The sequence below is a fragment of the Agelaius phoeniceus genome, chromosome 17 (assembly GCF_051311805.1).
Source record: "Agelaius phoeniceus isolate bAgePho1 chromosome 17, bAgePho1.hap1, whole genome shotgun sequence".
Taxonomy (NCBI): Eukaryota; Metazoa; Chordata; class Aves; order Passeriformes; family Icteridae; genus Agelaius; species Agelaius phoeniceus.
This window is the reverse complement of record NC_135281.1, coordinates 4,364,914-4,392,159: the sequence shown is the minus strand read 5'-3', so window position 1 is coordinate 4,392,159 and position 27,246 is coordinate 4,364,914.

The following is a 27,246-nucleotide window of genomic DNA, read 5'->3' as shown; positions in this document are numbered from 1 at the left end:
GCTAAGAATAGAAAAAGGAGGAATGATAACAAAGGCTTGTGACTTGGACAGAGAGTCCGAGCCAGCTGGGCTATGATTGGCCATTAATTAAAAACAACCACATGAGACCAGTCACAGATCCACCTGTTGCATTCCACAGATAACCATGGGTTACATTTTGTCCCTGAGGCCTCTCAGCTTCTCAGGAGGAAAAATCCCAAGGAAAGGATTTTTCATAAAAGATGTCTGTGACTTGCTGCAGGGTGTGTGTCCATCCAACCAAAACCAGAGTCACACTCTGGCCACTGGAAGGCAGCTTGGGCTATTTCCTGGTGCTTCAGCAGGGAGTGCTGCTTAATTTTGGAAGGGAGGAGTGATTCAGCATGGACAGACACAAACAGCTGCCTGCTCTTACCATCCCCAAAGCAGACAGATATGAGACAGCTCGAGACCAGATAAACCCAATAGTCACATTAGCAGGGCACAGAGCCCAAAGCAACATGCCAAGCCTCTCAGTTTATTCCTGCACTGTTTATACATGTTTATAATCTTTAAATCATAGCTCTCTCCCATATTGAAAGATCCCAAACAGATGCAACAATAAACTGAAATTCAAGACAAACAGATTGTGAGACAGAGCACATTCATTTGTGGTGAATCACAAATGCTGAAACAAAATAAATGAATCAGTCCTAAAGAGTCTAATTAATAAAGGTTAATTTATTTATCATCCTGGCTAACCTGATATCTCTGAACTCATCTAAATTAATGCAAAATGAACAAAGCACAAAAAGGGCAGCAGTAATTGGAAAGCCACAGTTGATATACTTTCCAGAAGCTTCTTTTTCTGCTGCATAAAAAGCACCCCAGGTTCACTTGGTCAGGTGCATGACCAGGCTGGTTGGCAGCAGCACAATTAAAGGATGTTAATGGATTAACTCTTTCTGCCTTAGATATCTGTCTTCTCTTTATCAAAAAAAGCATCAGGACCCAGCCTGTCCCACACATAAAATGATGTTTCCATCTTGGCCAATGCACACAAGGAGATGGAAATGGAAAAAAGCTCCCAGCAAATCCAGCCTGGGACACTGACTAGCTGAGAAATTGTTCTTTAATAAGCTTAACCACAAAATCATTCCACTGTAACATGCTACTACTTTTATACATCTGTATTATCCCCAAATTTACAGATAAAATTCAGCCTTTGGATTAGCAGAAACCTCCTTGCACTTGCTGGCTCGTGGTAATTGCAATGCAGTGCCATGCACTCTCCCTCAACCATGATGTCCTCTCAAACAGTTTTTTGGCTCCTTGAAGAGGCAAAACTTTAAAAAAAAGGATTTTCATGGTTCACAGGGATGAAATGATGGAAACACCACACTCCAGGCTCAAGGTGCCTCATTCCTCCCATCTCCTCCTGAGCCTTCCTACATGCAGTTCATACAACAAAACTGGCCAAGAGTTCAATAGCACAAAGAAAATCTAAAAGTTTTGTGCTTTCTGCTGCATCATTACAGCACTTCATCTCGTGCTGGGTGAACCCAAGTTTCCCACAAGGCCATTAGCAGATTTTATTTTGGGGGTTTCACAAGGTTCTTCCCTTCCAACTTGGCTCCATTGTGTACAAGACTGATTTTTAATATAATTAAACATGAAAAAAAAAGCCTGATGTCTACAAAGACCGTTTCATGTTGCTAATAAACAGGTTTGTTGGAAATATCCTGATATCAACCTTTTCAAGCCCTTCCACATCCAGTTGCATCCCCAGGAGGCATTTCTGTCTTCCATCATGAAGGAAAGATGTGGCACCACTGAAAAGCTTCCATAACATCCTACAAAACATGGTTTGAAACACAGAGTAAATAAACATAACTGGGGCAAAAAGTAGAATCTGAAATTATACAGAAGGGCTGTGGTCATAAGGTCACTAATTTTTTTTTTATTTCCTTTTATTTTAAGCCCTTCTGTGCTGCTGTGCCCTGTCAGTGACTGAGTTTCCTTTCTAAAGGCATAAGTGGCTGTCACTTATAGAAATACCCATGGGAAATGGCAGGGGAGCATGTCAGAGTATTCCATTTCAGATGGGCACATGGTTTTTTCATCACTTCTTCCCTTGACAATTCTTCAGCTGTTAAGGAACCCTTCCCTCTTTCAGAAGATAGAAGAAAAAGAGGCTCAGGACTGTCTTTTTCTGATTTTTGGAATTAAAGAAGGGTTCCTGCTGTCTGAGCAGCCCTGGGAGCTGTGGTACATCACTGCAGGAACAGCAGAGCAGTTCTGGGATGTTTTAAAGGGCACAGCTTAACTGAACTGTAATTGACTTTCACTCATTGATCCACTATTATTAGTGTTTGTTTAAAAATCAAAGGTTATTCAATTTGAAGTTATTTTCCTGCTTTCAGGGGCTATAAATGCCATTTAACTGCACTAAATTTGATCAATCCACCAAAACAAAAACTTTTGAGTTTTTCTTGTAGTAATCCTCTCTTCTTCCCCTCACTCCAGACAATTTCTCCATTTCCAAATTCTTGTGGAGATTTCATTAAGGCTCCAGAGCAGCATCCTCTGGGCTTTGGCTTCTCTATTTTCATGAATTCTATCCATTACCACCCTCCAGCTGCCAAATGGGGAAGACCACCCTGGCAACAAGTTCTAGAAATGGTCAGCAAGATCCTTCAGAAGGCTCTGGATGTGGAAACACCCATTTTTTCACATGGTTCCTGCAGGTAAAACAGCTCCAGTGGTGCTTTCTGTGTTCATGGGCTGGGGCTGCTGCCACCAGGAGGACCCAGGCTTTCATCAAAGGGTAGAACTCTTTGCCATTTAATTTCCACTGGTCCAGATCACTTTATTATTGACATCTTGAAAGAACAGATATAGCATAGCCTGAACACCCAGGTGGTTTAGTGAGAATCCATTTCCAATTGCTTATTCATTCGCTGTTACAGGGCAAAGAGTTCCAGATATTTCATTTGATGAACATCATTTAAACCTTTTTTTTTTGTCCCAAATTATTAGGTAAATAAGAGAACACACAGTTTAAATACTGTGTACAATTCCATGATAAACAGGCTTTACTGGGACAGAATTGCCATTATAAATCTCAATTCTCACCTCAGGCTGAGACTGACGAAGTCAATGTCTTCTTAAACTTAACCTTATAAGAAATTCATTCAATTTGCTGGAACCCCTGAGGTTTGAGTCTTTAGGATATGAAGTTTTCATAACAACAATTATAGTGAAATAAACTTCAATTTCCTGTTTTAAAAGCAGTAATTTTCATACAAGTGCATGACTCCACCTGGGACTTGAAGAAAATGGTCAAATGCTGCTGAAGAAAAGCTGTGAGCCACAGGCACTGTCTAGAGGAAGAGCATGAAGCTCCTGGAAAGTTACTGTTAAAAATACAGCCAGATATTGAGCATAATTGGTACTAACAGGTATTAGATCCCAGAGCAGGGACTGGTTTTGTTTAATTCTTCACAGTAGCCAGCACAAAAATGCCCTGGACCTGAGGCACAACAGCAATATAAATAATATCAATAATTTAGGCACTGACCATATGGGAGCAGAGCCCAAGCTAGAGCAAGATGAGTGGATCTGCTGCAGAGGAGGGAACTGTGCCAGCTTGTGCTGAGGAAATGGCCTGAGAGCTGATCCTGTTCGTGGGGACCAGATGGTGGTTCATCATTTTTTTTCTTTTTTTTTTTCTCCATTTAAAGTTTCTCAGACTGGCAAGGGGAGAAGGGAGAGAGGAGTGGTGTGGTGCAGCAGCTTGGTGGGTGGTGATGTGGCAGGGGGAGGAACCAGGAGCATTCTCCTCCATTTGTGGAGTATGACATGGAATGAGGCAGCACTGCAGGCTAACCAAAGTTAGCCCTGGATGGGAATATACTCCTGCTATTGGGTGGAAGCTTTTTCATGTTCTGTTCCGCTGAATCCAACAAAAGATCTGGCTGATTTACTCCAGTTATGGGTCAAGTCCAAGTCTCCTACACATCCCTGCTGTGCTCCTCCTCAATGGAGCTCTGAGGGGAGTGCTAACGAGCTGTGAGCCCATCAGCTCTCCTGCACGTTGCTCCACTCTACCCACACTTCCCACATGGAAGCAGTGAGTAAACTACCACACTACTTTACTCCTTTCCTTTGCTTTAAAAGGAGTTTCACTCAAGTTGAAATGTTGAAGAGCAGCAACTCCACAAAATGCAATGGGTAGATCAAGAAGCTATTTAAGAGCTCCCCAGTATCTTCAATTTTTGGAGAAAATTAATAAGCTCCTGAGCAGGCAGTAGCACAGAGGAGGGAGTTTTCAGAAAGAAAAGCTCAGTGGCAGCCCTGGCAGGCAGCAGCTCCCCTGGAGAGCTCTCCCAGCCATGGTGCAGGAGCTGTGGCTGGCAGGTCACTGACAGTGCCACGTGGGGCTTGTGCCTTTCTCTGTGATCATGTGTGTGTGCTCAAACAGGCCCACACTCCCAAAATCTCAGCCAGTGTCATGGGCTGTGGGTCTTCAAATGTTGTATTCTATTTATTTTTGCAATGAAGTGAAGATGGCAATCCAGCCAAGGTTTGCCAAGGAATTGTCACTTAAGTGGGTTCTGTGAAGGCACAGATGTGAGAAGAGAAGGTGCTGGGGAGACCTGAGAGCATCTTACAGTGCCTAAAGGGTTCTGAGGAAGCTGGGGAAGGACTTTGGACAAGGCCATGGAGTGACAGCACAAAGGGGAATTTCTTTAAACTGACAAGGAGTAGGTTTAGATCAGAGAGTGGGAAAAAATTCTTCCGTGTGCTTGAAGGATTGCCCAGAGCAGCTGTGGCTGCCCCTGGATCCCTGGGAGTGTCCCAGGCCAGGCTGGACAGGGCTTGGAGCAGCCTGGGATAGTGGAAGGTGTCCCTGCCCATGGCAGGGAGTTGGAATGAGGTGATTTCTCAGGTCCCTTCCAACCCAAACCATTCCCAAAAAAAGATCTGGAAGTCATGGCAGGGGAACCTGCAGGTTCTTGCCTTCCAGCACCCACACACAGGCCTGGCTCCTGATGCTGGGGCTGATCCCAGGCAGCAGCCCAGGAGTCCTCTCCTACCTTACAGGCCAGGAATGAGGTGGGAAGAGACCTCAAAGGGCAGCTCTCTGCACTGGGGGAGGATCATCTTTACAACAAGGCATAGATTAATTCTCCTTCTGTCACTCTTGCAGAATGCTCTGGGCACATATTCCCATTCCTGACCAATCCTAAACTTGGAAGAGCATCCAAGGCAGGCAGAGCAGGCAGAAGTTACACCAAGACACCCCACACAGCCAGACAACCACAACAAGCTGCTCATGATCATCCCCTTCCCTGCAAGATCCAGATGATTCCCCAAATCATTTGATTGCCAGTGCTGGACTGGGGAGAGCTCCCAGCACCTCCTCCAGCTGGGGGCTGCAGGGAGCAAACCTGATTTCCACATTAGCACCCCCAGAGCCCATTTCCAGCTGTGGAGAGATTTGCTGGGTGGTGAAAGCACAGTGGGAGCTGCTCATTCAAAGGCAGGGAATGGCATCAATAAATTCCAGCAGAACCTCTCTGCTTGCAGGGGAGCACTGCAGAGGAAGGGATGAAACCTCTGATGCTGCTGCTAATTGCAGCCTTTGCCCCATGGGAGCTGCTGTCTTTATTAATGCAATTATGATGTAGCCAAAGGCAGCAAATGCTTCTGCTGACCTTGCTGGGGGAACAGAGGCCTTCAGACTCCACAGGAAATTGCTTCCTCCCCTGGCAAATGGCACAGAACCCAGTGTGTTCCCATTCCTGCAGATTCACCATCTTGTCATTGGACCAGACAGGATGGAAATTGCTGTTTGATGCCACCTCCCTCACTCCTGCAAATCAGAGATAAAATCCAACAGTGCTTCCTGTCTTTCAGGATAGGAAAATTAACAGTAAAACTTAACATGGTAGTAGAAGTCACTCTTGTATAGTGAATTACAAAAATAGTAATAATAACCCTTGAAAAGTCCTAATTACAGACATTTCTGAACTGTGGTTTAATTGTAATTTGATGACTGAATTCAGTTAGCCTAAAGGCATTCAACGTGGGGACCTGCTCTCAAAAAACCATATACATAAATTGAAATTCTATATTGTGGCAAGAAGCTGCCACTAGGAATAACAGGACTGGGGGAAAAAATGTCTTAATCATTAAAGATTGAGATTTCTGACCACACACTACAGACTTATAATCAAAGCAGGTTCCAATCTCAGAGCACTTCCACTCTTAGTCAAAGGAGAATTTCCTAAGGTTATGATATATCCTTTGTAAATACAAGTTTGAAAGAGGATGAACAGCTGTGCTTGGATTTTAGAGGACCAAAAAACTGTTCTCCAGCCATTAGTCCCAACACTTTAACCCCAGGAGCCCTAAAATTGCCCTGACTGCCACCAAGATTTGAGCTTTCCCATAGATCAGTCACTGGAAGAAGAACATCCCACTATGGGATGTCTCAATTTGACGGCTCAAGGCAGACAGAGAGTGGAAAATGACAACTGTTGCTCTCCACAAAAACCTGCTGAGATCTTGGGGGGCTGGATGGCTGGTGCAGTGTCAGTCAAGAAATCATCAGCACAATGATGGGATCTTCTGGTAACACTGTGTGGTAATCACATATCCTCTGAGCAGAGAGAGACACAGCTCTCCCAGGATTTTCCTGGGAAGCTGTGAGAAAGCTCAGAGAAAGAATTAAAAGAATTATTATCTCAATCTCTACACCTGGCAAGCAACTTCTGTTTGTCACAGATGTTTACAAGGAAGAGTTGTCCCTTCTTGACCAATGGGTGACAGAAGATTCCTGAAGGCCAATCAGGTCTTAGGTCCACCGTTGTTTCTTTAGGAACTGTGAATTTCTAATAAAAAAGTGCCTTTTCCTGCCTCCTGATAATGGAGTCTCTGTATCAGCTTTGTCTGTCCCCAATACCCTTTTGCTGATAATTGGTGATCCCTTTGGTGATAATTGGTGACCCCTTTGGTGATAACTGGAGGCCCCTTTGGTGATAACACTGGACCTGCCTCTGCTGGTGGTGGCCCCAGGGCAGGCAGTGTGACAACCACAAGGTCTTTGGCTGGTTGTCCCTCTAGAATAAAGCACAGCCTCCACACCCAGTACTTGTCATCCTTGAACACTTCCTGTGGTTTTTTGGAGTCATCTAAAGCAGGATCTTTTCTCAAAGTACCTGGGAAAAGGACAAAAGCACCTACAAGGTCACTGTGCAAAGCAGAGGGTTGAGAATGAAGGCAAACAAATGGCTGCAGTGAAGAGGCAGGGAAGGCAGGGAAGGCAGGGAAGGCAGGGAGAGGCAGGGAAGGCAGATTGCCAGGTTGCTTGTGCCTGCCCTGAGGGCTGGTACAGACTGGGACAAGGCCCTGAGGAGCCCTGTGTCACCAGCTGAGGGCCCAGAGAGCTGCAGACCCTCCCACAACGAGAGAACAGCACATGGCCAGATGCTTTTAGTCAGATGACTCACCACCAAGAAGGCCGGGGGCCAGAGTTTTTAAAGACATTATAATGCATTAGTCAACCTTAAAGTAAAGCCTTCTGTGGACCTCAATATCTCAAAATAATTATGCCTTGGAGACATGCCTGGGGTGGCACAGCCACTGTGACAGCACAGGGGAACAGCTCTGCCCCTCACAGCCCCCAGCACCCTCCTCCAGCCCAACCACAGACACCATTAACGAGCACAGGGGGATTTGCATGCATTTCCCTGGGCTGCTCCCAGCTCCTGATAGCTCTCCATTCTGCATGATGCTAGAGTTTAGTCTCCTACTGTTCAGCATGAAAAACTGGCATAAAAGCAGCAGCTGGTGCTCGCAGTATCTGCTCAGTCCCTAACACCACCCAGCATGTGCTAGTACTGAATATTGATGAAACTCAGATCTTATTACAACAGAGCACAATATGTTCCTTGCCTATACATTGCCTTTAAGCACAAAAAAATAGTGCTAAATTAGCATCCAGGTCAGGTCTAGTTTCAAAAAACCCACTGAAGCCAAGGTTTGGGGGAAGGCTTGTAGGTTTTGCCTGGTCCTAGTGAGGATTCCTTTCTAGTGCAGGAGTATAACCCAGCTGTAAATGTACCCAAAGTTAGGGGGTGTCAGGGCTTCATCCATCTCTGCTTAAGAACACACTTGGATCCAATCTGATGTCATGTGTCTGGAAGATAAAGGCAAATTAACCACTTCAAAGCAGCAAGCGCTTCCACGCACAGCCAATTTTGTTCTCTCTATAGAATCCAAAATAAAAATCCCTGTTTACCAAAAATCAGTTTTTCATCTTGCTGCATTTCAAGTTCAAAACGGGAAATGAAATTTTATATGAGCTGTATCAGTACAGAAATAGAAACACAAGTGTAAAGGATAAGACAACACTATTCCAGATACAGATACATTTTGAACAAGTTTTACTTTTGGGGATTTAGTGAACTTAGAACTGTGCATCATTGATTCATCCTTTGGTAGTGTTCCAAATTACACAAGATCCACATTATTAACTTGTGTAGTTGATAAAACACATTATGAATTCCCACATTCACCCCCACAACCAAAGAAATTTGGAGGAACAGCAAAAGCAGTTTTAAATGCCCTGGTGGTCCTCAAGGCAGCAGAAGATTCTCTGTAAAGAGAAGAAAAGATCTGGAAGTCATGGCAGGGGAACCTGCAGGTTCTTGCCTTCCAGCACCCACACACAGGCCTGGTTCCTGATGCTGGGGCTGATCCCAGGCAGCAGCCCAGGAGCCCTCTCCTACCTTACAGGCCAGGAATGAGGTGGGAAGAGACCTCAAAGGGCAGCTCTCTGCACTGGGGGAGGATCATCTTTACAACAAGGCATAGCTTAATTCCCTTTTCTGACACCAAGCTTGTGCTGAAGTGCCCTGAGGCCCCTGGTGCCATTCCTGGATTATCCTTCCTGTTGGGAAGTGTCACTCAATGCTCTAAATAGATGAACCTACACCCATGACTTCTCCTCCCATGAACAGTGGGCAAAGAGAGCATATTAGTTTTATATCCTAATTCTTCTCTGATATATTTGCAGCTTAGACTTTCTGCTTGACCTCATTTGCAAATTTAATAAGAGAAATATTTATCTCATCCTTGAGATGATTAATGAAGACACTGATTGACAGCAAACCCTTTGCAGAACCCCACTTTGTGAAGTTTTCTCTTTTGATAAGAAACAACTCTCCAGCATGGCTTTCCAACCACTTTTGCAACCACCAAATGAAAATTTTCTTCTAATGAGGTTTCTCTATCTTGATTATCAAAAACATAATTGGAGAAAATCAAAAGCTCTATTAATGTCAATTTATTCAAAAAACACTGCTTTTCTTTTACTCTTAAAACTGAATTATACTGTCACAGGAGAAAAATCAAAATGTTTTGGAAGCCACTTGTTCTAGACAAGCCCACAGGATGCTGCTGACCTCCTCACTATGTGCTAACATTTTCATTGTTTGCTCCAATATTTTCTTGGCAGATAAAGTTAAACTGCTGGTCTGTACATGGAGCTTCCTTAACCCCATTTGAATGGGAAATTTTTCTTTTTATCTTTGCCAGGACACATTACCCACACTTTGCAATGTCTCAGAACCAGTGGTGAGCAGCTCCATGGTGGAGCAAATCACCCTGTGGTGATTTTCCCCAGCACCTACGTGATTCCAGAACAACAATCCATGCTTTTTAATTTCTTTTTTCCTATGTTGGCAGCCTGGTGGCAGCTGCACATTTGAGTTGAATCTGAAGCAATTCAACATCAACAGAGTAGAGCTGGGCTTTGCTCCTCTACAACCTTCCCTGTGCTCTGAGGACCAGCCCAACACTTCCCCAGCTGCCTCTTGTGTCTAACACACTGGTGCAGAGCCTCTTCCTCTCTGTCCTTCCCAGTTCCCTCTCCATTTTGTGCCCTGGCCTGTTTGTTCTGCCCTCCCAGGCTCACACACTAGGCTTTTGTGCTCCTCCTTAGGAGTTTGACCCAGTTTCCCTCAGTCTGGACTGTTCCACTTTGCATCATGACTTAGCTCGGACAAACAAAGCCTGGGAGCTGCAGAGACAAAGAACATCAGAGAGATCTGGGCCAGCACCAGCCCTGTCCAGCACACCAATTTCCCTCTGCATGCTTGTGAAAAACGCCAATCACTTGTTCTTAGAATTTTAAAAGTTTCATAGTAATAAAATGGTTATAAAAATAGTAATATAATTAGAGTAATAAAAATTTGGACAATTAGGATTTAGGATAATACGAGACAATAAAAGCAAAGAGTTATGGATGGTCTGGGTACCTTTTTCTGGGCAACATAAGCCCGAAAAAGGATCCATGTTAACGGAGGATTAACCCTTAAAAGCAACAGCCTGTTGCATATTCATACACCTCATACATGATGCATAAATTCCATTCAAACACAGGATTCTGCCTGATCCGTGTCAACTTCTTCCTCTTAATCCTGACAGCATCTCAGGGCTGAGAGAGGCGGGAAAAACTTGATAAGAGAGCAATAAATTTTTCTCTGAAAGATTTAGGTGTCCTGTGGCTGCTATCTCAGTGCGAGTCCTCTCTTTAAAAAAGTATCTTACATAGCATAGTTTCTATTTTAACAATTTGTTATAACCTAAAACTATATTTAACACACTACTTAAGAAAATTAATGCAGCATAACTTTCCAACATAACACATATAATATTCATTTTAATATTTGTGAAAAGCCAATCATAAAATAGGCATTTTTCACAATGCTGACGCCAGGGCCGTGTGCCTGCAGGAAAGCAGGCCAGAGCCTCGGGGTGCAATTAGCGATGGTTTGTGCAAATGCCGGGAAGGACGGCGGTGGCTCGGGTGCTCCCAGCACAAAGGAGGCTCTGCCTCACATGATGAAGGCATCACATGCCAAACTGGTAGGATTGGCAGAGAGAACTGGGAGCAGGTCTCCAGGCCATGGTCTGGGCCATGGAACTGGGAGCAGCTCTACAGGCCATGGAACTGGGAGCAGGTCTCCAGGCCATGGAACTGGGCTGTGGAACTGGGAGCAGGTGTCCAGGCCATGGAAATGGGAGCAGCTCTACAGGCCATGGAACTGGGCTGTGGAACTGGGAGCAGCTCTACAGGCCATGGAACTGGGCTGTGGAACTGGGAGCAGCTCTACAGGCCATGGAACTGGGAGCAGGTCCCAACGCCATGGTCTGGGCCATGGAACTGGGAGCACATCTCCAGGCTGTGGTCTGGGCCATGGAACTGGGAGCACATCTCCAGGCCATGGAACTGGGCTGTGGAACTGGGAGTGGGTCTCCAGGCCGTGGTCTGGGCCATGGAACTGGGAGCAGGTCTCCAGGCCATGGAACTGGGAGCAGGTCTCCAGGCCATGGTCTGGGCCATGGAACTGGGAGCAGGTCTCCAGGCCATGGAACTGGGAGCAGGTCCCCAGGCCATGGAACTGGGAGCAGCTCTACAGGCCATGGAACTGGGAGCAGGTCTCCAGGCTATGGAACTGGGCTGTGGAACTGGGAGCAGGTCCCCACGCCATGGTCTGGGCCATGGAACTGGGAGCAGGTCACCAGGCCATGGAACTGGGAGCAGCTCTACAGGCCATGGAACTGGGAGCAGGTCCCCAGGCCGTGGTCTGGGCCATGGAACTGGGAGCACGTCTCCAGTCCATGGAACTGGGAGCAGGTCCCCAGGCCGTGGTCTGCGCCATGGAACTGGGAACACATCTCCAGGCCATGGTCTGGAGCATCAAGAAGCACAGGGCAGGGAGCTGGTGTGAGCTCCTTCCATCACAGGGCATGAGGAGGATGTGGAGCTGCTGGAGAGCTGAGAGGAGGCAACAGGATCACCAGAGGAATGGAGGAGTTCTGCTGGGAGGAAGGGCTGGGAGAGTTGGTATTGGTGAAATTTCACCTGATTGGCAGGAGGAATGATGAGGAGTTTGAACCCATTCCCCCATGATATCAAGAGGCTAATTAATTATTTTCTTATACTATATTATTCTATACTATATTACACAACATCTCAACTGAAACTGCCCAAGCACTCAACTGCCCAGAATCTTGTGAGTGCTGCTGACCCCAGCCTGCACACACTGGGCCCTGACAGGCCAAGGAAACAAAACACCATCACTGTGGGCAAACAATCTCCACATGGCATTCTGCTTTGGCACAAGACAGGAGCAGCCAATGAGATAAGAATTGTTTTGATCATTCTCTTCTCTGCTTCTCTCAGGTTCAGAGAATGTGAATCCCACGAGTTGGTGCTTTTCAGACTGGAAAAGAGAAGGCTCTGGGGTGATCTAATTACTGCCTTCCAGCACCTGAAGGGAGCCTACAAAACTATGGAGAGAGAGTTTTTAAAGGGCCTGGAGTGACAGGACAAGGAGAAATGGGCTCAAACCCACAGAAAGGAGATTTAGATGGGATATTAGGAAGAAATTGCCAACTGGGATGCACTGGCACAGGTTTCCAGAGAAATTGTGGCTGCCCCATCCCTAGAGGAGTTCAAGGCCAGGCTGGGCAGGGCTTGATCTAGGAAAGTGTCCCTGCCCATGGCAGGGGGTTGGAACAAGACAATCTTAAAGGTCCCTTCCAACCCAAACCATGCCATGATTCTGTGATGAGCCATTCCCCATGACCTCCTGCTGCCCTCAGTGAGAGCAAAGGAGCAGTAAGGAGCCAGGGGGACTACACTGAGCAGCCCCACAGACAAAAATCCCATTGGGGTGCTCTACTTGGTGTCAAGATTTGAAAAGGCCTATGGTGAGGAATCTAGGAATTCTTTACAGGCAGAGTTTATCCAGCTGTGGGAGGCTGCTGAGGAGGGGCTGTAGAGATGCTTGTCCAGAGGGCAGATCAGCATCAGGGGAGGGATGCACTTGGAGACACTTGAAGAGTGAAAACAACAGCTCTGGTGCTGAAGACAACAGCTTTTGCTGTGGCAGGGAAGGGAGCTGCAGGGGTGCAGGCAGAGAGGGGATTATCCTAGAAAATTTGCTGAAACAAGATTCTCAGGGAAGCTTTAACCAAGCTGAGTGAGGCAGGACTGCATTTGCTGAGGGAAGAACAGGGCAACACCAGAGGTGAAGTCACATTCCCAATTTTCTGATATATCTGGGTTTACTGAACACCTAGTCGTGGTGTTCCTTTCCATCTCAATGAAAAAAGTCTTGGTGAGGAGAAGAAAACAGGATTCACAACATTGTCCAGGTTTGCATTTCTCTGGAAGTCCATTAAGAGAAATAATTAGAGTTGGCTTGAGGAACCTCCAAACCTGCAGTAAGTTGGAGAAGGCCCACATTCACTGTGGCTGTGGAAGTTTTTAATTCTTCCCCCTGCACTGGGGCAGAAACACTGGATTCCTAGCTAAGCTGACAGGCACACACAGCACCCCTGCACAGCTGGACCAGAAGGGTTGGATTATAGAAAGGTTAGGCAGAAATTCTGCAAAATTCAGAAGTAGCTTCAACATCAGGACCCAGAGGGAAATCTGAGTCGAAGGAAGCAACAGGGAGCTGACCTGAATGATAATCACAATATTGGCAGCAGATCAAGGAGGGAAGGGCACAGGGAAGAGGCACAGAGGACTCTGCCATGTGGGGATTGGGCTGATGGCTGTAACTCCAGAGGACACTGAAGAGACAGGCTGAGATTTTTATATGGACAGAGGAAACACAAGCAGAGTGGTCAGAGATAGAATTCATCTGCACAAAATCAGGAGCTGAGCATTTCTTAGAGCCACAGAAGGGTTTGGGTTGGAAGGGATGTAAAGTTCACCTCATTCCAAACCCTGCCATGGACAGGGACACCATCACTGCCCCAGGATGCTCCAAGCCCCATCCACTATGACCCCCTTTGCAGCAGGGAACAGTTCCCTGGAGCCTTGGAGCAGAGGTGCATTATACCACAAAACAGTTCATTAAGGAAAGACTGGGGGAAGGTCACCCCTGAGTGACTGGGTGAGATAAATTAATCACATTTGTTGGTGAAAAATACAACTGATCATCATTTTCACTGCTGTAGAAGCACAGCTTAAAATAACTGCGTGAACAGTAATGAAGGGCCCTGCCAATCAACAGGAGCAAGAGAAAAACCCCAAACCAAGATTATTTTGCTTTTGGCACGTTACAGGAGTAGGTTGCAACTTGTGTTTTACTTGTTAGATGGCCAGCCTCTTCCTCAGAATAAAAACAAACAGAAAAAGGCAAATTCAGCTGACTGAATTAATTGCACAGTGCAACCCCATTGCCTCTGGCAGTCACCCACAGCTCCCCTGGGCTACAGAGACACCAACATCACTTGGTGAGAGCACAGAGCTCTGCCCATCATCAATCTACACCCAGGAGGGACAAATCCCACCCCATCCCCATGGTGGGAACACGGGCAAAAGCCTGGAGCTGCCACAAAGGGAGGTTTAAGGAGCCAGGCAGACTGGCAGGGACTCAGCTGCTCCTGGAAGCAGCCAGGGCACTGGAAGTGGAGGGAAGCTCTGTATTCATGGGCATCTCAGGGCACCTTTGGCTCACAGTGTGTTTGGACAGCAAGCACACAGCACTGGGAATTGCTGCCTAAATTATTCAGCCTCTCTCAATCCAGCATTTACTGTTACTGAAGCACTCAGAGGGGAAATCTTCCTTTGACTTCAGAGGACTCCAGATCAAACCTCAGTAATACTTTTATTTCCAGATGGAGAGGCTCTGAAATTAAAGAATAAAAACACAGGCTGACATGAAATTCCTGGACCTTTTCATATTTGCCACAGTACCTTTTTTTTAAATTGGAATAACCCAGATGTTTGCTTGAACAGAAAGCAGAATCCCTGTGGCAAATATTTGTCCATTCTTTCACTTTCTTGCAGTTTCTCTGCAAAATACCAAATCTAGGCACTGTCCACATTTTCCATGGCACTGATCAAAGGTGTCATTATTAACAAGGAGCATCACTGGACAGGGCATGTTCAAAAAAAATCATTTTTCCCCTAACAAGACTCTCAGATCAGCAGCTCAGAGTTGAAAAAGCCCCAGAAATGTGCTGGATGCATAAAATGAGTGGAGGAAAAAGGAAACGGAAGGGCTGTGGGACAGAAATCCCACAGAATAAGCACACATCCTAGAACCCAGGAATGCCATCACCAACAAAAGCTTTGTACCAAGTTAAGAAAAGCCCAGGACTGTGGTATTTTCTGAGACCCCCATTGAAGGGAGAAATGAGGAATCTGACTCCATGTTCTTAGAAGGCTAATTTATTATTATATTATACTAAAACTATACGAAAGAATACAGAAAGGATACAGACAGAAGGCTGAAAGATAAAGGATAATAATGAAAGAAGATAAATAAAATATAATAATGAAAACTCGTGATTCTCACCAGAGTCCCAACACAGCTGGACTGTGATTGGTCATTAAGTCAAAACAATTCACCTGTTGGATAAACAATCTCCAACCACATTCCAAAGCAGCAAAACACAGAAGAAGCAAATCAGATAATTATTGTTTTCATTTTTCTCTGAGGCTTCTCAGCTTCCCAGGAGAGAAATCCTGGGCAAGGGGATTTTTCCAGAAAATGTGACAGATGACACAGGACTGCAACAGAGCCATGGGCTGCAGCACAGAGGATGCCAGGAGCTGGGACACAGGCTGGCACTGGGGACTGCAAACACCTCAGTAATGGTCAGATAAGGAAATGCAGCCCCAGAGCTGAGCAGGGTTGGGTTTAGAAGCAGCAGAATCAGCAACTAATGCATGAAAAGTGCATGGGATAAATTTAGATATAACTCAGCTGCAGACCATGAAGGAAGCAGCAGTGCTCTAAAGTCAATAAAGAAATAGCAGAGGTGTAAAGGTGTGTCAGCAAACAAAGAACTGGCCCTGGGCAAGCAATCCAAAATCACCACTGAGAACATCACGTCATTAGCAAAGGATTCAGGAACTGGCAAATTGCTGTAACATCCCTCACTTCTCCCAGAATGAAACCACCAGGGGGTTCATTCCCCAGCCAGGGAAGAGATGCAGAGATGAGCATAAACCCCTCCCCACAAAGGAGGGGTAAAATCCAAGTGCATGTCTAAATACTTCAATTGTTTTCCTGTAAAAACTTATCTAATAAACTGCTAAGATATTGCACATACCAGTAATATGTGAGGCTTTCCTCACATGTTAAATGTGCTTTCTTTTCACCTGCAGTGACAGGTGGAATGGCTTTAAACTGACAGAGCTATTGGGATGAAATTCTTCCCTGTGAGGGTGCAGAGGCCCTGGCACAGGTGCCCAGAGCAGCTGGGGCTGCCCCTGGATCCCTGGCAGTGCCCAAGGCCAGGCTGGACAGGGCTGGGAGCAGCCTGGGATGGTAGAAGGTGTCCCTGCCATGGCAGGGGGTGGGACTGGATGATCTGAAAGGTCCTTTCCCAACCCAAAACCCTCTGTGATGCTGTGAAAAGCACAACATTAGCAGCATTAATTTCTGAGTGAAAAGTGGCCCAGTACAAGGTGCCATTTGTGAATTGTTTAGTGGGATTTGGGGACTCCTTTCCCTCTGAGTGGGCTCTCCTGGGGAAGGAAAGCAGCTGATGTTACTCACTCCCCATTTTTCTCCCTGAAGAGACTTTGCAAAGAAAACCTTCGCTTTCTGACAAAGCCACAAATTAATTTTCTGTTACAGCCAGAAGCTGCAGCGAAGGCCCTGCAGTCGTGTCTGGGTGACAGTGTCCCCTATCCCACAGCACCATCTCGTGGGAGACTGCAGCTTGGAAAAACCCACCAGCAAAACCACCAGCCTGGAGTAAATCCACTTCAAGGAAGCCACTGCTCTTCCCTCAGCTCCAAATCTCTGCACAGCAGGACAAACGCTGCATCTTTGCAGGGCTTGCAGTGTTTCCCCTAAAACATCAAGAAGTGACAGGGAAGCACCTCCATGGCATAGCCTCACCTTGAGTTTATCTTTCCAGGACCAGAAGTGCAGAAATGCACCTGGATCTTTTCAAAGAAATCCAGGTCTTTTCTCCCAGGTAACAAACGTCAGGACAAGAGGGAACGACCTCAATTGCAACCAGTGGGGTTTACATTGGATATTACAAAATTGGATATTGGATATTTCAATATGAAATTGGAAATTGGATATTACAAAAAGTTTCTTCACTAAAAGGGCTGTCAAGCATTGGAAGAGCTGCCCAGGGCAGTGATGGAACCATCAGCCCTGGAAATGGTTTTTAAAAGGTGCAGATGTGGTGCTTAGGGATGTGGTTTAGTGGTGGCTTTGGCAGTGCTGTGTTAATGGTTGGAACTTAACCTTAAAAGGCTTTTCCAAACTGAATTACTGAACTATTAAAAAACATGAATTATTACTGAGTTATTGAATTATTTGAACTATTTAGCCCATCTCTGAAGAGCCCTACTGCAATTCCACCCTTCACAGAAGACCCTGCAGTGCTGCCTGCTCAGCTCTCAAAACAGGATCAGTGAGAGAAGAATCCAAAAGAATCTCCAAAGCCATAAAATAATTTCATAAAATCTCTCCTTGGCTGGTCTGGGAGATCTTTCAGTGGACCCAAAACCATGTGCCCAAAGAGAAGCTTAGAACAGAGAAAGTTTTCATCATCTCAAGAATATGTTTGTATTTGTGGTTCCATCTTTTGGAGGCCGTGACTGAAGTGGAGCAGCTATTGCTGGGATGATTTTTCAAATATTGACAAGATTTTCCATGGCAGCACTGCTGGGTGTCAGGGAAGAGGGGTCCAGACCCTGGATATTGGGGAGGCTCCTGCCTAGAGAATGTGCCAGGCTGTTCTTCCTCCTGAGGTTTCCATATTGGAAGGTTGAATTACCATGTTAAAAACCATTGTTTAATGATTTTTTTTCTTATTTTCTAGGTGGAAAAAGCATTCTTTCCATCTCAGCTGTGGATTTACAGGATAGTGGAAAAAATAGAGGAGAAAGACTGCTCCCAACCCTGGGTGCTGCAGGACATCAGCTGAGTCCCACCTTGGCCATGGAGACACCCAACACCTTCCACCTGCCAGAAAAGCATCACCCAAGCCTGTTTCAACAGCACTGCTTCCCCTGATGGGCCTCCACACAGATATCCCAGAAAAACATCTTCTGCTGCATCTCTAATCAAATTATCACCCTGTTCAGAAACTCTCACCCTTCTTAGCTGCAGTGAGAGCAGTGGGAGTAGCAAACAGCTGTTCTCTGCTGCAAACATTTGACATAAAGCACATCAAATTAGCAGCTAATGCCTCTTCCCCCCACAGCCCCCAGCCCTGGGATCCCTTTGGGAGCAGCAGCCTGCACACAAAGGCAGGAGCCCCAGATGTTTGGCTGCACCTCCCACCTCCATACCCAAAAGTAGAATTCAGCCTCCAGCTTGGAGCTGTAGGAGCTCCCAGTTCCTCCAGAGCCCAGCCTTGGAGGGTTACTGATGTTCTTCATTTATTTGGGGGTTTTGTTCTTCATTTATTTTTCTCTCTCTTTTTTTGGTTTTTTGGTTTTTTGGGGTTTTTTGGGGTTTTGTTGTTGTTGTTGTGGGGTTTTTTTGGTTTTTTGGTTTTTGTTCTCCATTTATTTTTCTCTTTTTTTTTTTTGGTTTTTTGGGGTTTTTGGTTTTTGTTTTTTGTTCTGCATTTATTATGGTTTTTTCCACCAGCACGTGGAAATGTAGTGTGTCAGGCAGCCAGGAAGCTCCCAGGGGTCCTGCTGAGGGTTATTGATGTTCTCCATTTATTTGGGGGTTTTGTTCTCCATTTATTTTTCTCTTTTCTTTTTTTTGGCTTTTTTGGGGGGGGGTTCTTTTTTTTTGTATGTTTGTTTGTTTTTTGGGTGGTTTTTTTTGTTTTGATTTGTTTTGGGTTTGTTTGTTTGTTTCTTTCTTTCTTTTTGTTCTTCATTTATTATGTTTTTTTCCACCAGCACATAGAAATGTGGTGTGTCAGGCAGCCAGGAAGCTCCCAGGTGTCATGCTGAGGGTAATTGATGTTCTCCATTTATTTGGGGGTTTTGTTCTCCATTTATTTTCCTCTTTTTTTTTTGGTTTTTTTTTGGGTTTTCTTTTTTTTGTTTGTTTGTTTGATTTTTTTGGGTGGGTTTTTTGTTTTGTTTTTGTTTCTGTTCTCCATTTCTTATGTTTTTTCCCACCAGCACATAGAAACGTGGTGTGTCAGGCAGCCAGGAAGCTCCCAGGTGTCATGCTGAGGGTTATTGATGTTCTCCATTTATTTGGGGGTTTTGTTCTCCATTTATTTTCCTCTTTTTTTTTGTTTTTTTTGGGGTTTTCTTTTTTTGTTTGGTTGGTTGGTTGGTTTTTGGGTGGTTTTGTTTGTTTTTATTTTTGTTTTTGTTCTCCATTTATTTGGGGGTTTTGTTCTCCATTTATTTTTCTTTTTTTTTTTGGGGGGGGGGGTTGGGTTTTCTCTTTTTTGTTTGTTTGGGTTTTGTTTGTTTGTTTGTTTGTTTGTTTTTGTTTCTGTTCTCCATTTCTTATGTTTTTTTCCACCAGCACATAGAAATGTGGTGTGTCAGGCAGCCAGGAAGCTCCAAGGTGTCGTGCTGAGGGTTATTGATGTTCTCCATTTATTTTCCTCTCTTTTTTTTGGTTTTTTTTTGGGTTTTCTTTTTTTTTGTTTGTTTGTTTGATTTTTTTGGGTGGGTTTTTTGTTTTGTTTTTGTTTCTGTTCTCCATTTCTTATGTTTTTTCCACCAGCACATAGAAACGTGGTGTGTCAGGCAGCCAGGAAGCTCCCAGGTGTCGTGCTGAGGGTTATTGATGTTCTCCATTTATTTTCCTCTTTTTTTTTTGGTTTTTTTTGGGTTTCCTTTTTTTTTGTTTGTTTGTTTGATTTTTTTTGGGTGGGTTTTTTGTTTTGTTTTTGTTTCTGTTCTCCATTTCTTATGTTTTTTCCCACCAGCACATAGAAACGTGGTGTGTCAGGCAGCCAGGAAGCTCCCAGGTGTTGTGCTGAGGGTTATTGATGTTCTCCATTTATTTTCCTCTTCTTTTTTTGGTTTTTTTGGGTTTTCTTTTTTTTGTTTGTTTGTTTGATTTTTTTGGGTGGGTTTTTTGTTTTGTTTTTGTTTCTGTTCTCCATTTCTTATGTTTTTTTCCACCAGCACATAGAAACGTGGTGTGTCAGGCAGCCAGGAAGCTCCCAGGTGTCGTGCTGAGCCAGCCTCCAGGATGGTTCATTTTTTGCAAACAGACTGAGCTGCTGCTGGGGAAAGCACCGAGCACCCTGAGCCCAGGGAGCAGAGCCAAGCCCTGACTGCCCCTCCAGCCCTGAGAGGGGGCAGCAGACAGAGGATCCCGCAGGGGTTTCTCCATCCTCCCCTTCTGCACCAGGCGCTCTTTGCTCTGCAAGGCTGAGGATGTTGAGATGTTTGAGGAGGCAACGAGGCCAGAGAGGGGCTGGGAACACAAACCCTGTGAGTGAGGAAGCCCTGAGGGAGCTGGGGGTGCTCAGCCTGGAGAAAAGGAGACTCAGGGCTGCCCCCATCACTCTCACAGCTCCTGAAAGGTGCCTGTGCTCAGCTGGCCCTGGGCTCTTTCTCCAGCAGCACTGACACAACCAGAGCACACAGCCTCCAGCTGCACCAAGGGAAATACAGGCTGGAGATTGGGAAGAAGTTTTTCATGGAAAGAGTGAGAAAGTTCTGGCATGGCTGCCCAGGGAGGTGGTGGAGTCCCCATCCCTGGGTGTGTTTAACAAAGCCTGGATGTGGCACTGGGTGCCAGGGTTGAGCTGAGGGCTTGGGGCTGGGTTGGACTCGATGATCTTGGAGGTCTCTTCCAGCCTGGTCATCCTGGGAATTCTGTGAGTCCACTCAGCAGGGCAGAGCCCAGGTTCATCCCACAGCTTCCTCCATCCCCTGAAGGAGCCAGCCCAGGCAGGCAAGTTGATTTAGTTCATGTTTTGCACAGATTTTTGTCTGAGCCACGAGCATTTTGTGCCCTCTCCACCCAGGAAAGGCTGACCTGCCTGCACAGGGAGTCAGCTACCAGCTGAAACCTCCCAAAATATTCCAAGGGTTCACTCCCATGGGCTTTCTCCAACACTTATTAACCCATTTATTTATCACACCACCAGCCCATCAGCTCCCCAGTGCTTCCACCGTTCAAACTCACTGAAATCAAGCCTGGCTGATGCTTTGTTTTTCAGAGAAGTGGCTAAGAGGCAAAGATGGAAAGGATTTTGTTGCAGACATATTTTATGAAAAATCCTTTTGCCAGGATCTTTTCTCCTGAGAAGCTGAGAAGCTTCGGCCTCTCCATGTTTTGCTGCTTTGGAATGTGATTTGGAGAATTGTTTACCCAGCATGGGAAATTGTTTTTACTTGATGACCAATGACAGCCACCTGTGTCGAGGCTGTGAGCAGTCACAAGATTTTATTATCATTCTTTTTCTTTCCTTGCTCCCTTCTGATGAATCCTTTCTTCCATTCTTTTAGTATAGTTTTAATATATCATATTCTTTTAATATAATATATATCATAAAATAATAAATCAGCCTTCTGAAACATGGAGTCAAGATTCTCATCTCTTCCCTCATCTGGGACCCCTGTGAACACCACCACAGGATTTCTGTTGCCATCCAGATCTTTGGGAATTACAGCCCAGCATAGAAAAGCTTTAGTCACATTTCAAAGTCTGCTGTGGCCAGATGGAGGCTGCAGTTCCTCTCTAGACTGCAGGACCTGCTTGGAGCAGGGGATCAGAAACCAAACCCTGTAAATCAGAGCACAAACTCTCAGCAATTCAACTGAAAAGGGTTTTCCATTAATGAGAAGTAATTAGGGCTGCTGCCCAAGGCCAAACAATTCCAATCCCATCTAGGGGTGGTGGCTGTGCCCTTGTGCCCTGGCCAGCTCATTACAGGGGCTTCATTTGCCACCTTCAGGGCAGACAGCACTGCAGGCACCTTCCCTTGGACTGTCCCTGTCACCAGCAGCAAGGTGGCCTTCCCCACACTGCACAGAACAGGGCACAGGTGGAGTAGCAGAGCTGAGACAGGCAACCCAGGGGTTAAGGTGTAAAAAACCCGAGAATTGACCTTATTCTTATACCCTATTGTTATACTTTATCTGAGAATTCTCTACTTTATTCTTATACCTCAGCTGAGAATTCTTATCCCTTATACTGAGACTCTACCTAACATTAACTACTTGTTTCTTATTCAACATGGATCTGCTCCAGTGCTTTAAAGTTGCCTTGGCTTTGCTGGTATTGCATGGTCTGGAGGCTCTACAGTGAATAAAATTTGTAAAAATCCCATTTTGCTCGAGCTCTCAAGAAAAAGCCAAGCCTGTGTAGGTTTTATTTCTGGAGAGGCACTCATCCCAAGAAATCCCAGCTCTCCTGGTTACCAGGGACTGGCACAAAGCTGCTGAGCTTGGCTGAGAGGAGCTGAGAGCACAGCCCAAAGAGCTGCAGCCACATTGCCAGTGCTGCTCCTACAGGGATGCAGGACCCAGCTGCTGCAGAGGTCACAACTCAAAAATTGCCAGAGACAGAGCCTTCCTCATACTCCAAATGCAAGCACTTTGGGACACAGACTGATCAAAACTTGAATTCAGGAGAATTTTCTAAGTGTGCCATTCAGTTTTGGCTGGACTAAATCCCCTTGAACTCTGAGGGTTTGGTCTCTGCACTGGGTCTCCTCTGGATTTTGCTGTCTGAGCTCTGCTAATTAGAAACACTCTTCAAACAACACATGGAACAGATGTGAAAGATGAGGAGGACATGGTTCATCCAGGGCACAGGGAATGGAGCAGGGCAAGGCCCCCTCACTTGATTGAAGAGACCTCCTTGCCATATTTAAATTTACAACTCATTTAAACTTTATTTGCTTGTTTTTCACATCCAGCCAGTCTCTTCCTCACATATGGACACCCTCACTCCTCTTCCTTGCAGGAAGTTTGTCACAGTCACATTTTCTGGAAAAATCCCCTTGCCCAGGATCCTTCTCCTGGGAAGCTGAGAAGCCTCAGAGAAAAGGAAAACAATATTATCTAATTTGCTTCTGCTGTGTTTTGCTGCTTTGGAATGTGGCTGGAGATTGTTTATCCATCATGTGAATTGTTTTAACCTAATGACCAATCACAGGATGTGTCAGGACTCTGGAAGGAGTCACAAGTTTTCATTATTATCTTTTAGCCTTCTGTCTGTACCCTGTCTCTATTCTTTAGTATAGTATAGTATTCTTTAATATAATATAGATCATAAAATAATAAATGAGCCTTCTAAGAACATGGAGTCAGATTCATCATTCCTCCCAATGATGGGGGACCCCAAAAAATTACAGAAGTTGCTGGCCCAGCCCTCAGTCCCACAAGGTGACAGAAAGTTTCTTTTCTGAGCCTGATCAGCACTAAGAGCTTCACCCACAGTGGTGTGGGAACCATTCCCTGCTTCTTCTGAGCCCTTCCAGTTTGTACCCAGATTTTCCTTAGAGGAAGGCCAGGCTGAGCAAGACCTTTGCTCATCCAAATGAGCTCCAGGATGAGCTGCCCAAGGATGTGCATCCCTGGACTCACCAAACAGGAGAGAAGCAGCACAGCAACCACAGGAATTTCCCCCTATCTCTTAGTGGGGGAAATGCTCCTTGTAGCACAGCTCTTCCCTAGGGCTTCCCACTGGAATAGCATTGGCCCACAGCTGGGTTAGGGCTGGAAACTGCCCTTGGCAGCTGCAAACGATTCCTTTGTGTGTAAATGTGGCTGTTCACAAACCAGTTAGCAAACAGCAAAGCCATTGCAACACTCCCTGCCTGTTGTACAACGGCCCAGGTGGATAAAGGCTGCAGAGGAATTCCCTCACAGCATCACCCTTGAGCAGTCAGAGAGAGAAACCAGCCCAGAAAGCACCACGGGCAAGACCTGAGAGGAGGAGCCGGGGTTTGCACTTAAATAAAACTCCAGGACTACGTGTGGAGGGTGGGAGTGGGGTCCCAGGTGGGCTCTGGGGGAGTTCAGGCTCACCAGGGCTGGCTGGGTAGGCAATGACCCTGCTTGGATGAGCTGAGCCCCCAGAATGGTCAGTGCAGCTGGCAGAGAAAACCAAATTACCTCGGGAATCCCAACAAAGATGAAACATGAGTGGGTTGTTTCCTTCTCCTCTCTGATCACTTGCTATCTCTGTCCAATTAGTCAATGTTGACAGTTTGTTTTTGAAGCTACAAAGTGCAGCTCTTGCTTTTCTTAGGAGACCTCTCCTTGGAACAGCACTGATGGTTTCAGGAGCTCTCTTCCTTATCACTGTTCCAGTCCTGCCCTGGGTTTCTGATTACAAAGTCTTCTCTGAAGGGTGAGTGCAAGTGTAGCCGGGGTCAGAGCTCCTGGGCACTGCTGTAGCTACAGAATACTGCAATGGCTTCAGAATATTGCTAAAACCTCAGGCTTTGATTGTTTAGTTCTCTCATTTCTGACAGATACATTTTTTAAAAGCTTCTTATGCATGCTGGAGACTTCTCAAAAGCCAATTTGGGGTCAGTGCATCAATGAAAGTGTCCAGCCTTGAACATTTTCACAAAACAGAAGGCTGTAATTTCTCAGTGACCAGGTTAACAACAGGAAAGAGTTTATTTAGGTTTTTTCCTTCATGTATTCTCCAGCTTTTGGTTGAGTTGCTGTCCTTCCTCCCTAGCTTGGACCCCTGGCTGAACATCCTCAGGTGTCTCTGGTGGCTGATGGGGAGATGGATGCCTGTGCTCTCAGGTCTGATTGGGTTTTACAATTCTAGTCTTGTTAAAATGTTCTATTGGGTATCCAGACAAAAAGATAAATTTATATTTTGTATCCTTTCACTATGAGCCCAATCTTTGCTGTGTTAATGTTCCTTGCACAAACCCACCAGTGTGGTGGGAGCCAAGGGAAGGCTTCTTGCCCTGCTAAAATGTTGCTGGTAGTGCCTAAAACAGGTTGGAGTGCTTGGGCAGGGCTGGAGCACAGCTGCATTCTCCAAGGGAAAGGCACAAAAGCACTGGAGGTCTCCAGCACAGGGATACAAAATTCAAATTAAACACTGGATATAAACGGAAGGAACTTTGTATCACTTTTATGTATAAAGGCAAACATAATAACATTTATATGGATAACGATTTATAACCGTACATCTACAACGCTGCTGTGTCTGCAGAGTGTTCAAAACTCTTTTCACCGTTTTTTTTCCTTTTTTTCCATCTTTTTCCCCATTCCCGACAGCAGCGCCAAGGCGGCTGCGCTACTCCCTGTGACCACCAGGTGGCGACGCAGCCCCGCAGCTCCCGGCCAGCAGAAATGGGGCAGAAAACGCAAATTTGGGGTTTTTTTGCACAACTCCGTTGTTAAAGGCCTCGGTTTGCTTTGGGCTTTTGGGTAGGAGAAGACTCAAGGGTGACAGGACCCAGCTGGCGCATGGCCATTGTCCCTGTCCCAAACAGGAGTCACTGACAGCTGGGCTGGGGGAGCTCTCAGCTTTTCTAGGGCCACTCTGCTGCCCTAAATTCCCACAGGCATTCCTGGACCATGGCAGCCACATCCAGCCAGGGAGAGCCACCATGTCCAGCCTGGGAGAGCCACCATGTCCAGCTTGGGAGAGCCATCTCCAGCCTGGGAAGAGCCATCTCCTCCAGCCTGGGAAGAGCCATCTCCTCCAGCTTGGGAGAGTCATGTCCAACCCGAGAAGAGCCATGTCCAGCCAGGAAGAGCCATCACCTCCAGCCTGGGAGAGCCAGGCTGCCTGCCAAGGTCCTGCCAGTGTGGCACATCTCTGGTCCCACACCAGTGGGATGTGCTGAGGGCTGTGCTGCATTCCTGGAGCAGAATTCTGCTCAGGAACATCCCCACCCTGCCACATTGGTGTTGGGGACAGCCAGCCCAGGGTCCTGCAGTGCTGTCCCTGCAGAGCCACATTGCCCAGGGTGGGGGTGAGCAGAGCAGGATGGAGCTCAGTGTGGTGATCTTGTAGCCCAAAAGTAAGAGACCCACCACTTGCTCCCCAAAGCAGGTCCCAGGAGCACTGAGCAGCAGCCACACAGCTCAGAGGGGAGGGCAGAGCAGGCTGGGGGGCTCAGTGGAGCTCTGGGACTCGCTCTGAGGGCTGGCTGGGGAAGCTGTGATGACAGGAGAGCTGCAAAGTGCTGGGAGGTGAGATTGGCTCAGGGAGAGGCTGTGGCAGAGCAGTGGGTGAGCTCAGGGCCAGGAAAGGAGAGCCCAGAGTGTCTCATGTTTGGTTTTTTCCCTACACCTGCAGGTTTTTAATCCTTCACTGCCAGTCAAGGAGAAGCTTGTGCTGTGCCATGGAAACTGGGTGCTGCCCTTATCCAGGGAGCCCTCACCATTTGGGAGGGCTGTTCTGACTCCCTAAATCCCTGTGACCATTCCTGGGCCCAGAGCTTCCATCTCCAGAGGCCAGCAGCCATTTCAGAGGGCAATGCCCCCGTGCTCTGCTGTTGGGTTGGCACAGCTCTCCATCCACAGGCTGCTGCTGAGCCCAGAGGTGGTGGGTATCTGGTGCTTCCTCCTGTGCAATCCAAGCTGTAGGGCACAGAAGCTCCCCACCCTGCTGATGCTGGGAGAGGCAGCCAGACTTTGGGATGCAGCTCAGGTCCTGGGGAGGGTCCAGCTGGTGCAGGTGGGACTGGCTGGAGCCTCTGGAGCTGCTCACTGCACCAGAGTCCTCACCTGAGAGGGGACAGCAGAGCCTCAACCTGGGCACCTTCCCAGAACTCCTCTCCCCTGCCTGACCAGAGGTTTTTGCTGGTGTCTCTCAGGCAGCAGCGAATTTGGGGGAAATCAGCATCATTTCTGCTGGGAAGGTGGAAATCCAAGGCAGCCCCGTTGCTATGGTTGCTGCAGAGCATCCTGATCCAACACGTTCAGCAGCTCTGCAAGCAGATGTGCCACAGCTGGAAAGCAAAGTGATCCCCCAGGTGTGAGCAAGCCATGGCAGGCCACAGAGAGTCCCCTGGGGTGCCACAGCCTCCCCTGGGCTGCTTGGCTTCGTGTCCCTACTCAGGGCCCTCCCTGGCAGCAAAATCCCCTCAGGGAAGCAGCACTGGGGAGGGGGAGCACAGTAAACAGTAAACAATGCATGTGGGTGGTTAAAAATAATGCACCTGGGGTGTTTGTCATTCAAACAGTGTGTGAGTGTCTGTATGAAGTGCTGGAGAGCAGGTGCAAATGCTGTTTGAACTAGGAGGGGGCTGAATGGTGCCTGAGCATGACAACCATTTCTACAGCTCTTTTCCCCCTAAGAAACTGTAGAATCATCAGCTTAAGGCAGAGGGGGTTTGGCT